General features: G+C 43.4%; 2 pseudogenes; both read right to left on the minus strand.

Moving 5' to 3' along the window:
• Positions 1-5,249: 5,249 nt before the first annotated feature.
• LOC134951485 (5S ribosomal RNA) lies at positions 5,250-5,366 on the minus strand (annotated as a pseudogene).
• A 5,688-nt stretch (positions 5,367-11,054) lies between these two features.
• On the minus strand, positions 11,055-11,176 carry LOC134953243 (5S ribosomal RNA; annotated as a pseudogene).
• Between the last annotated feature and the right edge of the window lie 3,268 nt (positions 11,177-14,444).

A 14,444-nucleotide genomic window follows, 5' to 3' on the forward strand; every position in this document is an offset into this window, starting at 1 on the left:
ATTTTTACCTCTCTTATAACAGGGCATTATTCTGGTGTTTCTCAGACTTTTGAGTTCTTGATCTCCTTGTATAATTGTCCAAAATGACTTGGTTGTATTCTGTATGGTTCTTTGTCCAGTATTACATTTTTGGACCCAATGTATGACGTCCTTTTTGGCTAGGAGGATAGTGTTTCTATCTGTTGGCTTGGTGTAAATTTTTGTGGCTATTCTGCCATTCTTTAAGCTCAATGTAACATCCATAAACGGTAATTCCTCAAGGCTCATCTGGAAGGTAAACTTGATGGGCATGTCTTGAGCGTTAATGTGTTCCATGAGCAGATGAAATTCCTCATGGCTCCCCTTCCATTATAATAGGACGTCATCTATGTATCTTGTATAATACAACACTTTGTCACAAACATCTCTGGTGAAAAATAATTCTTTCTCTAGAAGGGCCATATATGCATTCGTGTATGTCGGTGTGACAGGTGACACCATCGCACATCCCAATAACTGTATGTAATACTGATTGTTAAAATAGAAATAATTTCTATGAAGTACCAATTCTAGTAATTTTAAATACAAGGACAAGTCTGGGCCCTTGTATAGATCACTGTCAGTCAAAAGAACTGAAACTGCTGAAAGTCCTCCCCTGTGTGGTATACCAGTATAAAGACTGGTTATATTTAAGGTGCATAACCAGGTATTGGGGGGCAAATCATCCAATTCATCCAGTTGTAATAACAGATCTGTGGTGTCTTTAAGGTAAGTTTTTCCAGCTTGTACGCATGGCTGTAGGTAATAGTGGAGGTAGGTCGAGATGTTACTGTACAATGAGTCACGGGCTGAGATGATCAGTCTACCCAGAGGATCTGTACGGCACTTGTGGACCTTAGGAAGCGTATATAGGATATGTATCCTGGGATGATCTACTTTTAAGAAGGAACATGTAGGTTTATCAATTTGACCAATTCTGCATGCTTCATCCAGTATCTTATCAATCTCCAGCTTTTACCTGTCCGTGGGATCTTGTTGCAATAACTTGTAAACAGTGTCCACTGATAGTTGTTTGTATATCTCTGTACAGTATTTATTCACGTCCATCACTACTACCCCACCCCCTTTGTCAGAGGGTCTGATAACAATGTCAGGGTAGCTACCTAGTTGTTTCAAAGCACACCATTCCACTTGTGTTAGGTTGTTTCTATATTTATCTGGGTGTTTTTGTTTGGCTGAAACTTGTACGTCCAATGCTCTCATGAATCCATTTATTGAAGAATTAAATGACTGTGGTTCAAATGTTGACTTTGGCTTAAATGGAGTCATATTCCCACTTGATGTAGTCGACTCCTTGCCTTCAAAGAACTCTCTTAATTTCAATTTGCGGAAGAGATGACATTGGTCTATCTTCCAGTCAAGTGTGTTAAATTTATTGGTGGGAAGAAATCCCAGGCCTTTGTTCAATATATCAATTTCTACGGTGGTTAAAGTACGACTAGACAGGTTGAATACCAAATCTACTTCTGGCGTCCTCTGCCTCTCTTTTTTCCTGCGGCACTGGCTTCCTCCCTTGTTGGTGCCCTCCCGCACCGTATCAGGTGTGGGTTCAAACCCCTAAAGGGGGTTTCTGTCCTGATGTGGAGGATGCTGAAGTACTGGCAGAGTCCTCCCCTGAGGATGATAGTGCCTCATTGGATGACCAGTTTCCTTTTGGCCTCCTATGTCTTGTATCAGGACCCCGGAATCTCTGATCGGTGTTACCCGTCAGCCATCTATACATCTTAGATTCTTCATAGTCTTTATTGACCATGTTGAATTTTCTTTTTTTGAATGCAGTTAACTCTTTGTTGTATGTGAGGATCTGCTGGTTTAATTTCTCTGTCAGGTTCGGGTCTTGTCCCTGAGACAGGTGGCTGCTGTGGATCTCTGAGAAATCTTGTATCTTTTGTGCTAGCTCGCGTGCTGCTTCCTCAATCACTAATGTCATCAGGTCCAGCGAGCATTTGTTTAGCAAGGCGATCCAACGTCATACGAACTCTTTGTTGTAACGGCCAATTGTTGGGAAGTTCCTCACCCGAAAGCCCCTCTGAATTTTTTTCACTCTTACATATTCTGCTAAAGTCACGCCATGGAGTAGGAAGTCTGTCTCCTTCTTTTTAAATTTAAGCAAGGTGTTGTAAACTTCATCGTCCGTCATCTCGCTCTCAGGACCTCCTAGGCGTTCTTTAAACAAGAGTGCCTCCATCTCACTTTCGGAGAAGCTGAGTACTTACCTTATGGGCACATCAATCCACGTCCTATTATAGAAGCGGAGCCATGAGGAATTTCATCTGCTCATGGAACACATTAACGCTTAAGACACGCCCATCAAGTTTACCTTCCAGATGAGCCTTGAGGAATTACCGTTTCTGGATGTTACATTGAGCTTAAACAATGGCAGAATAGCCACAAAAATGTACACCAAGCCAACGGACAAAACACTATCCTCTGAGCCGATAGTTTCCATCCGCAAGCTACTATCAGAAGTTTACCCTTCTCACACCTAGTTAAAGCGAAGAGAATTACCAGCAATGATGAAGAACTTGAAACCGTTATGGAGACAATGGTATCCAAATTTCGTAATAGAGGATACTATAATACGCTGCTCCAAACAGCAAAAAAGAAGGTAGAGTCTATCACTAGAATTGAGACGTTGAAATCAAAAGCCACTTCACAAGAAATGGACATCATACATTGGGTCCAAAAATTTAATACTTGACAAAGAACCATACAGAATACATCCAAGTCACTTTGGACAATAATACAAGGAGATAAAGACCTCAAAAGTCTGAGAAAGACCAGAATATTGCCCTGTTATAAGAGAGGTAAAAATATTAGGGACTGGGCAGTCCATTCAGATATTACCCAACAGATGACAGTTTTCAATGACATTCAAAGAAAGAATAGTTGTTACCAATGTCCGAACTGTACTACCTGCAGACACATGATAGTCAGTCAATTTTTCAATCACCCACATTCAGGACATAAATACACGATAAGACACCCATTGACTTGCTCGAGTTCATAAGTAGTTTATTTGATCAAATGTCCCTGCAGACTTTGTTACGTAGGAAAAACAATTAGACCATTTAAAAAACGTATGGCCCTACATAGTACAGCGATCTGAACAGCCATTAATGGCAAAAGCTGTGACCAACCTGTAGCCAGACACTTTGCTGAGCTCCGTCATAATATGTCCAATCTGAGACACATGATAATAGACCAAGTTCCAGATGACGGGGGACGTGGTGACCGTCACAAGAAGCTTTTGCTTTTGGAATCTAAATGGATCCATATTCTGAACACGGTTAGTCCTCGGGGCTTAAATGAACAACTGAATCTCAGTGTCTTTCATTAAATACTACCAGTAACCACAGATATAAGTAGTTCCATATTGATTTATACCATCTTTAGTACTGATCCAAAACCAGATTATGACAAATCTAGTATATTATGTCTATACTGATTGTCTATTACAGTTGTCTTAGTAGGATGTAAGATTTTCTTCTTGCATATAATGTTATTTGCATATATACTGTTTTCAAGCGTTGGATACACAAGATATGCAGTTTTCTGTTTTTAATATGTGCACTGACATGGTCATCATTGTATTTTTATTGTTTATACTCACGGTACTGTAGTTTTGTACAATTTACATTGGTGATTCTGTGTGTTTTGTACTTCATTGCGATGAAGCGCTGGGTCGCCATGGCAACCCTGTCTGACACGCAGACAGGAAGTCGCATTTTTCCCGAACTTCCGGCCGGGAAAGCGGGGGAGCATGACGGACCAGCGTGTATGACACTGTCTCTGCAGGACTTATAAGGTACCTTTTTGTTATTGCTGCCTGACGACGGGCATTAAAAGCCCAAAATGTTGCAAATTCTTTTGTATGCTGAGTAATTTTTTTAATACAAAACCACTGAGTGCCATGATCTGTTTGATATATATATATATATATATATATATAAATGGACATGTGTATATTTGTATGTATGTTCCAGCATAACCTGGAGCAATTTACCCCAAACATTGTACACATATTACTTACAATCTGTAAAACAATACTGTAGGGTAAGACACACCTAACACCCCTAGGGTTGGGGGTGGGAAGGAGTTGACATTTATAAATCCATAGTTTTTGGAATAACTCTGGAATGCCTGGTGCAATTTACACCAAACTTCGTACACATATGACTTACAATCTGGAAAATAATAATGTGGGAGTAAGACACCACTAGCACCCCTAGGGGTGGGGGTGGGAAGGGGGCGACATGTAAAAATCCATAGTTTTCAGGGTCGTGGAGATGAATAGTGACACTCCTGATGCCGTTTAAGTCCAATTTCAGTCCCCATCAGCATGGGGAGTGAGAATGGGTGAAAAATAAAATGTCCAAAATGACCGACATTAGTGTCAAATTATGCTGGCGTTATAAGCATCAAACTAACAAGTATATAGCCCAGAGGCCCATGACATAGTGTCCCCTGGGGAAACAGCTCCCGCATAGACTACACCCAGCTCGGGCGATGAAACAATGACAGCAGTATGTGCATGGCCTGGGGGCGTGGGATGGGGCAGCCCTGCTGCTGTTGCTGCTTCCACACTTACCCATGTCAACAGACTCTCACACAGATCTGTTGCGTGTACAAGGGAGATGATTCTGCACCAGTCAGGAAAACATGAAAAAAAGTATATAACCAAACATAGACAATCAAAGGGGATGTCCCTAAATAGTGTCACTCTGGTAGTGTACCCTCAGTCAAACAGTAGAACTATTGGAAAAGGGTAGAGAAGAAGCAAGAGTGTGGGTGCACTCTTGAGATTGATATACAATAATCAGGATATGATAAAGAATTTAAAACATACACTTTATTAGATATCATTTAAAACTGAGGTATCCAAAATTCACTGACAAACAACAAACAACATTTAATTTAAAAAAAAAAATTGGTCTGAGGTCGCAATGGTCATATGCAATCACCGAAATACATTCATGAATTGAACTATGGGGACCAAAGCCGCTTCACCTTCAAGCTGATAATTAAAATAATGACCTTGTGGTCAATACAGATGGATTCACATAGAAGTCACATGTGTTGTCAAACAATAGTCAAGTATCAAATAAAAAAGAGTGAATAAGCACCAAACTGACTTATTTAGAATGAAGAAAGCCACGAACAGTGATTCTGCTGTCAGTGTTAGGCATGGAGTCTTGGACTAATATATGGTTCTACTAAACTTGGTATTCCCAGGTGGTCTCCCATCAAGTACTATCCAAGCCCAACACTGTTTAGCTTCCAAGATCAGACGGTATTGGGTGTCTTCAGTGTGTATGATAGTAGATGGTTAAGGACGCAGTCACTCCTTGGATCACTGATGAGAGATCAATGAAAGAAGAAATTGAAGATAAAAGTAGGAAGGAACACAAAGGTGGATCTGCTGTCAATGTTAGGCGGAGGCAATATAGTGATTTGGTGTGTCATACACCCATACTGATCCTCTCGGACGATAGTCTGGGTATACACATTGCACTGAAGTAGAAGGTAATAGTTACACCTCTGGGTATATAGATTGCACTGAAGTAGAAGGTAAGGACATGAAGGATACAAATGTTGGGAGCGTAGCTATAATGGGTGCATCGTGTGTGGTGCACACGGGCCACACACCGCACACCCTGCACCCATTTCTTGAATATTTACCCCTTCGGAGTCCCATGTCAGCAGCAGTAATGCTGCTAATGACCGATAAAATGCAATGGCGGCCATTTTTCAAGCATTTTGCACATACACAGAATGAAAATCATCTGGAAAATGGGCACTGCACCATTTTTGCAGAGATCTGCACATTTCTAGTAGTGACCCTAGTGCTCGGAGACTACTGTGCTGCCAGCTACAGAGGAGAGGACCCAGATGGAGACTGCACATGGGCCCCTCCTCTCTTAATATGTCCCTGAAATGTTGATAAACATAGTTTCACATCAAACAATGTTACATTATATATATATATATATATATATATATATATTGACTAGCTGAATACCAGTGCTTCGCTACGGAATTTCAAGTATTTCTGTTCATATAACTTTCGACTCTGTAGCCCCGCTCTCCTCTGTTCCCCTCCACCGCTCCGAACCCCAACCCTGGCACACCACACTAACATGTTTCTTACAAAAATGCTCACGCTCCGCAGAATGCTCCTAGAGGAAATCTCATTCTCTGCCAGACTTCCTCCATTTCAAGTTTATTCTCTCCTCCTACAGCTCTGCTCTTTCCCTCGCCAAGCAATCCTTTTTCCAAGTACTCATCTCTTCTCTGTCCTCCTGTCCACGCCGTCTCTTTGAAACTTTCAACACTCTCCTTTGCCCCCCTCCTCCTCCCCTCCCATTCTCCCTCGCTGCCATTGACTTTGCCTCCTTCTTCATCTTCAAAATTGAGAACATCCGACACGACATATCCTGCCGTCACCCCTCTGCTACCCCCCTGCCCATTCATCCCTCCCCTCCATCTATCCCACCCTGTCCTCCTTTCATCTCAATTCTGACAAGGAAGTCCACTCCCTCATCTTATCCTCCCCACTCCTCCACCTGCCCCCTAGACCCCCTTCCCTCCCGTCTTTTCCGCTCCCTCTCCCCCACTGCCTGCTCCCACCTCGCTCACCTCTTTAACCTATCGCTCTCTACCGGCATCTTTCCCTCGCCATTAAAACATGCTCTGGTCTCACCTATCCTCAAAAAACCCAACCTCGACCCTTCATCATCCACTAACTACCTCCCCATCTCTCTTCTCCGGTTCGCCTCCAAATTACTTGAACGGCTGGTCTACAGCCGTCTCACAAGCTACCTCTCTGACAACTCCATCCTCGATTCACTACAATCTGGCTTTCGCCCACTCCACACCACTCCACTGAGACTGCCCTGGTGAAAGTCACCAATGACCAGCTTTCGGCCAAATCCAGGGGCCACTATTCTCTGCTTATCACTCTGGACCTCTCTGCAGCCTTTGACACTGTGGATCATCCTATCCTCCGCACATTTCAAAACGCTGGCCTCTCTAGCACTGTCCTTGACTGGTTTTCTTCTTACCTTACTAACCGCTCCTTCTCTGTGTCTGCCTCCGGCACCACCTCACACCCTTCCATCCTTCCTGTTTGTGTCCCTCAGGGTCCTGTCCTTGGCCCCCTTCTGTTCTTCCTTTACACCTCTTCCCTGGGTGGGCTCATTAACTCCTTTGGCCTTCAATACCACCTCTACGCTGATGACACACAACTCTACCTCTCCTCTCCTGATCTGTCCCCCTCTGTCCTCTCTCAGGTATCCATCTGCCTTTCCGCAATCTCCTCCTGGATGTCTGAGCACTCTCTGAAGCTCAACATGGACAAAACTGAACTCATCATCTTTCCCCCATCCAGAGTAACACCCCCGATCAATACCTCTATCATTGTTGACAACACCACCATCTCCCATGTTCCCCAACTCCGCTGCTTGGGCATCACTCTTGACTCCTCCCTCTCCTTTGCACCCCACATTCAAGCTCTGGCACAATCCTGTAGGTTCCAGCTACGCAACATTGCTTGTATCAGGCCATTTCTCTCCCATAGTGCAACTAAATTTATCATCCACTCACTGGTCATCTCACGGCTCGGCTACTGCAACATTGTCCTCACTGGCCTCACTTGCTCCCATCTTGCTCCCCTCCAATCTGTCCTGAACTCCACAGCTAGGCTTATCTTCCTCTCCCGCCGCTCCACATCTGCCACTCCCCTTCGACAAAATCTACACTGGCTCCCATTGTCCTACAGAATCCTCTTCAAACTCCTCACCCTCACATACAAGGCCATCTCTAATTCCACTGCTCACTACATCTCCAACCTCCTCTCCCTTCATACTCCCTTCTGCCCCCTATGCTCAACCAATGACCATCGCCTCTCCACCGCCCTGGTCACTACTTCCCATGCTCGAGTTCAAGACTATGCCCGTGCTGCACCCCTTCAGTGGAACGCACTCCCCCGCTCCATTAGACTCTCCCTGACCTTGCAAAGCTTCAAACGGACACTAAAAACCCACCTATTCATCAAAGCATACCCTCCCGATGCATAACCCAGTCCTGAGTTTGTTCCTCCATCCCCCTGCCTCATGCATTGAACATCTCAAATTTGCTTGCATACTGCCATCAGGCTATCTCCAGCTTGCTTGCACCTCATGTCATCTGTCTGTCAACCCTTCCCACTAGATTGTTAGCTCTTCAGAGCAGGGCCCTCTTTCCTCTTGTTATCTAAGCCATCTTCTCGACACATTTCACTTGCAGCTCTCCCCTACTAAGCGACCATCTTTACCATTTTTTCTCCTGCTGGTAAAGGCTCATCTCCATCTATGGCCACCAGCCCCTAGTAGTACGATGATCACTCCCTCACTACTTACATCTTAGCTATATTATGTCTTGAGAATGTGTGGTGCCCCTTGTTACCTGTACACTATTTTTGTTATTTATTTACTGTAATGCTAAGTTTGTCTCCCTGTACTGTCCTTTGTACGGCGCTGCGAAACACGTGTGGCGCCTTATAAATAAAATGTAATAATAATAATAATAATTTTGAAGGACTTCCTGGTAAACTAAGAGCACCCATCCCCCAGCAAGGCAGCAGCCAGCAGCACCCGGTTGGAGTAGTCCAGAGACCTGCTGGGAACCTCCCGGGATCGCCCCCTCCCCAAGCTGGACACAGCAGCCAGTACTGGGTACACTGGCGTGGAGACATCTGCGTTACCCAGGAGCAGTGGCGCCGTGCCCCCCGGTGTCAGTGGCCTATACAGTGACAGTAGTAGCTATAGCAGCAGCGGCTATACCAGGAAGTGGTCACAGGGAGCAGCGACCCTTGTGCAATTTATCATCGCTGTCGCTGTGTAGTCGAGGAACGGAGCTGCATGGTGCTGCTGTAGATCAGTTAGCGGAGAGCGAGTAGCGGAGCGGAGGGAGGATGTTAAACGTGGAAAGCCTGGACCAGGTGGATCTGTGTGAGATATTGGAACAGGGTAGAGAAAAAGCAAGTATTGGATGTAATATTATGCAGATAAGCAAAAAAATCATGTGTCACTGCTGTGTTCAGCCTAATGCAACAAATGAGAATAATACGAAGTCATATAAATGTATACTTTACTCAGTAAATATAATCAAATATGAAAACACAAATTTTGGATACAGTATTGAACAAGTACACGATGACGGTGAATTATGTAAAGGGAATTTATCATTATTTTAAATTCTCCCCTTTCTGTATTCTTTTTTATTCTTTTTTCCTTCTTTCTTTCTGACACAAATAATCATTCACACACTTAATGAACAGACACACCTATAAAGAAGACAAAATAAAGTTGCATGATAGTAATTATTCAGGTTGACACACCAATCAATCAATCAATTAAATAATTAATTAAAGAACAGCTCTGGACACTATAAGGACTGGACACTAAGGAACCACACTACCCACAACTCCCAGAAGAAGACCAGTAATTGGTTGAAAAGCGTTGGAGAAAGAGACCGCAGCAACAGACAAAACCACGATCAATGCACGGACCGACCCAGGAACACAGCAGCAGCGCAGCTGAGAGGAGAGATCGAGTCCCCGTGGCCACCTAGGTAAGTCTCTGTAGTGGAGAGGAATTGGTCGGGCTAGGCTGAACAAGCCAAACCGTACCAACTACTCTTCCCCGACTACACCCGTCCACACCTGGGTCCGTGTCTCAGCGGAGGCTCACGTGGTGGACACCCCCTTGTATGACGGCGGCCCCAGAGCAGAGGACGGCGAGTCCAGAGCACAGAGGCACCCGGGGGCAGGTTAAAACCCACTCAGTAAGACGCGGCAAGAATCAGGTACCTAAGTGAGTGAGCGGGACGCCGCCACTCACTCACGTCTGGCAGCATCACTGACTTTTTTACTATAGTCCGTGGAGACAATTTGCTTCATTTAACAGCATCTTGATTTAGTGTGCAGAGAGCAACATAGAGACAGCATCAAGTACCAAGCAATCCGGGACTGTTTATCACCATACACCTAAATTGTTTTTCTGTTCAAAGTGATCACATTCCTCATCCTATTTCAAAGCACACAAGAATATACTTTCTCTAAAACATTTTTCATTCATTCTTCCCTTTTCTTCCTTTCTTCCACCATTGTAGCTCATATCTCTGTTCCCTTTACATAATTCACCGTCATCGTGTACTTGTTAAATACTATATCCAAAATTTGTGTTTTCATATTTGATTATATTTACTGAGTAAAGTATACATTTATATGAATTTGTATTATTCTCATTTGTAGCATTAGGCTGAACACAGCAGTGACACATGATTTTTTGCTTATCTGCATAATATTACATCCAATACTTGGTTTATGCTCATTTAGTATAGTATACAATTTATGAATTTAGATCAGTTTTATTGGTAACAAGCACCACAATCCTCACACACTAGCTTGAGCGCAGAACAGCTTTTGTATTATAATTTGTCCACGCATAGGTTGGTTACCTATTTATGTGCTGCAGCTAGCCAGTTCTACCCTTAACAGCACAGTGCGCAGGTGCATAGCATTATTCATTAGAGAAAAAGCAAGACTCTTTTGTGGGTGCACTCTTGAGATTGATATACAATAATCAGGATATGATAAAGAATTTAAAACATACACGTTATTAGATATCATTTAAAATTGAGGTATCCAAAATTCACTGACAAACAACAAACAATATTTAATGTTACAAAACTTTGGTCTGGGGTCGCAATGGTCATATGCAATCACTAAAATAGATTCATTATTTGAACTATGGGGACCAAAGCTGCTTCACCTGCAAGCTGATAATTCAAATAATGACCTTGTGGTCAATACAGATGGACTCACGGAGAAGTCACATGTGTTGTCAAACAATAGTCAAGTATCAAATCCAAAAAGAGTAAATAAAGACCAAACTGATTTATTTAGAATGAAGAAAGCCATGAACAGTGATTCTGCTGTCAGTGTTAGGCATGGAGTCTTGGACTAATACATGGTTCTACTAAACTTGGTATTCCCAGATGGTCTCCCATCAAAGTACTATCCAAGCCCAACACTGTTTAGCTTCCATGATCGGACGGTATTGGGCATCTACTTCAGCGTGGTATGATAGTAGATGGTTAAGGACGCAGTCACTCTTGGATCACTGATGAGAGATCACTGAGAGAAGAAATTGAAGATAAAAGTAGGAAGAAACACAAAGGTTGATCTGCTGCCAATGTTAGGTGGAGGTAATATAGGGATTCGGTGTGTCATATACCCATACTGATCCTACGGATCAATGCTGAGAGTCCATGAAAAGGAGTAACATAAGTATAATAGTACCAATTTGATTCAATGGTAGGTGTATATCTGTATAGGCGTGTCTGTTCGGATGCAACCCAATATTGGATATAATAATATAGAAAGACCTAGTACTCAATTATTGATTGCAAGTAATTTCTTAATTACCCTAAATATATGCAGAGTAATTTCATAACACATGTGACTAGAAGTCTCGGTATTATAAACATGGGAACACCATATATAAAAGAGACAGTGCAGTTACCCCTATTATTGGAGATTGATGATGGCATATATGTGTAATAACCATAAAGAATTAGGTGAGTTCTATGTGGATAATTCACCTAAAGTCAAGGGGATATATCAATGGTCTAAATCACAGTAGGTTGCATATATAAACATAAAGGTCCCTATATCAGACTGAACATTATGATAACACGGGTGCAAATATGCACCGTCTGTGATCAGACAGAGAGGAATCCTAGTGAGGTTACTGCACAGTAGGGTCACGTGACCTCTCCCCCAACATTCTGGTATTAGAGGCAGTAAATATGAATTGAGGCACAGTGGCCCAATAGTATGACCACTGAATCCAGATGTACCAAAACGGCCAAACCTGTCTGGGGAGGGTGCGTGCCATGAGTCAGGGACCAGATGCAGCGATAGTGGAGAGTGGAAAAAGCAGAAGACCGATTTCGCCCACGCCGGGGCTTGATCACTTCCGGATAGCAGTGTGTACTGTCCGGCGGGTTTAAAAACCCTGTCCAGACAGTGACGTCGGTGAGTCATGTGGGTTAGGGGCGGTGTCCTTTCCGTAACTGCTAGGATACACCGGCTCCCCATACACAATTTACTCACATGTAGGAGTAGAGGTGTGTCTGTCTATTTGCTGAGCAACAGTGTTGATAAACATACAGTGTGGACGACACTGATAAAATCGATGCTGCTGAATTTTGTACATATAAGATATTTTAATTATAACGCTGATGATATAAATTTAGCCAGCGGACATCATACACATTATAGACGGTTCCATTTCTACAATACTCATGTAGACACCATCAGAATGGTTGCTAGGAAGTGATCAAGCCCACGCTGGGGCTTGATCACTTCCGGATAGCAGTTTGCACTGTCCGGCGGGTTAAAAAACCCTATCTGGACAGTGACGTCGGTGAGTCATATGGGTTATGGGCTGTGTGTCCATGCCGTAGTTCCTGGGATACACCGCCTATCCATACCCAGCTTACTGGCTCACATGTAGGAGTAGAGGTGTGTCTGTCTAGTTGCCGAGCAATGGTGTTGATAAACATACAGTGTGGACAGCACCGAAAAGATCGAAGCTGCCAAAATTTGTACATATCAGATATGTTAATTATAACATTGATGATATAAACTTCGCTGGTGGACATTATACACATTATAAACAGTTCCATTTCTGCAATACTAATGTAGACACCGTCGGACTGGTTGCTAGGTAACCAGGTTTGTAAACACTGTGTTAGTATGAAGCCATCGGGCTGGTTGCTAGGCAACTGTATTTTTAACCCAATATGAAGAAAAATGTCAGGAAAATGAGTTAACTAATAGAGTTGCAAACTTTAGCTGATGAAAATTAAATATAAATATATATATATGGACGTCAATAAAGAATTTTTCACTGCTTTATCCCGTCTGCTGAGTGCCGCTGACCTCCGCACCTATTTGGATCTTGCCATAGATCACAGAGGGCACCGCAGCAAGTACTACGTCACATACCCTATTGAGTGCCGAACCTATCCGCTATCTATATATATATATATATATATATATTACGTGTGGCCCGGCACTCTCTGACGAAAAAGCGAACTGCTTTGAAACGTTGGCAACAACTTGCAGTGTCTCGTCTCATTTGTTCTGAGTGCCGCCGTTTAAGACTGCTATATATATATATATATATACACATAGGTGTGCGCGGGGGGGTGCCTGGTGCGCACAGGCACCCCCTAATGTCTGGCACCCCGATCTCATATGCCTGATGCAGCGATCACCGAGCAGGCCGATTACTGTCCCCTCTGCGCTGCACCCTGTCAGGACTGTATTACTGACAGGACGCCTGGGTTAATCAAGGGTGCCACTGACACCGGCTTTCAAACTCCTGGCTCCACCTCCATGTACAAAAACAGCGTGATGTGATGATTACATCATGCTGCTCGCACGCCCACCCACCACACCTGCCACATGCCCACCTCTCTCCTTCTATGCTATGCCAACGCCAGCCACTGATGAGGATCAGCATGCAGCCAGCGTTCCTCTTAGGAAGACAAATTCAATACTGGCAGGCGGCCGGCAGCAGCATTGACACGTCACTCGTTTTTCCAGCAGCAGCAGTACTAGTCTGCGACTGTCAGTGTCAGTGAGTGACTGACTTGTAAGTAAGCTGCTGCAGCTTGCAGGGGAAAGAGAGGGGGAGCCAGACCACGCTGAGGAGGAGCAGTGTAATTGCAGTGAGTGCCATCAGGGGTGTTTGTTTGGTGCACACCACAACATCTGACAATGTATCTGCTTTATTAGGATTGGTACAAAGGTGGATATTTTATATTGCGTTGACCGTCAATAGATGGTGCTAGACACGCCCCAAAAGGCGGTGCTAGACACACCCGTCCGACGGTGCACCCCCTAATAAAATGTGCTGCGCACGCCAATGTATATACAGAGAGAGAGAGAGAGAGAGAGAGAGAGGGTAACAGATGACATAGGGAAGTGTGTACGAGGGACTAAATTGTGTTATATAATACTGTATACATGTTAGATAGATAGTGATAGTTCTTATAAGTGTCCCTCATGTATCAGCTGTTATAAGTGAAATAGGTTAGAGATTAGTTAGAATAGAGTTATGTAGAGTAAATAGATATTTGAATGATAAATAATGGAGTACAACAAATGTGATGTTTTGACTATGGCCCTATATATAGGATACATAAACATTATTAGTTATTGGTGATGTGAGAGTGAACGTGGGAAGCGTGAAGTGTAGTGGCTGAAAAGAATGTGTGACTACAGTGTAACATAGTAACATAGTATCTGAGGTTGAAAAAAGACAATTGTCCATCGAGTTCAACCTATT

The sequence above is a fragment of the Pseudophryne corroboree genome, chromosome 8, assembly GCF_028390025.1.
Source record: "Pseudophryne corroboree isolate aPseCor3 chromosome 8, aPseCor3.hap2, whole genome shotgun sequence".
Lineage (NCBI taxonomy): Eukaryota > Metazoa > Chordata > Amphibia > Anura > Myobatrachidae > Pseudophryne > Pseudophryne corroboree.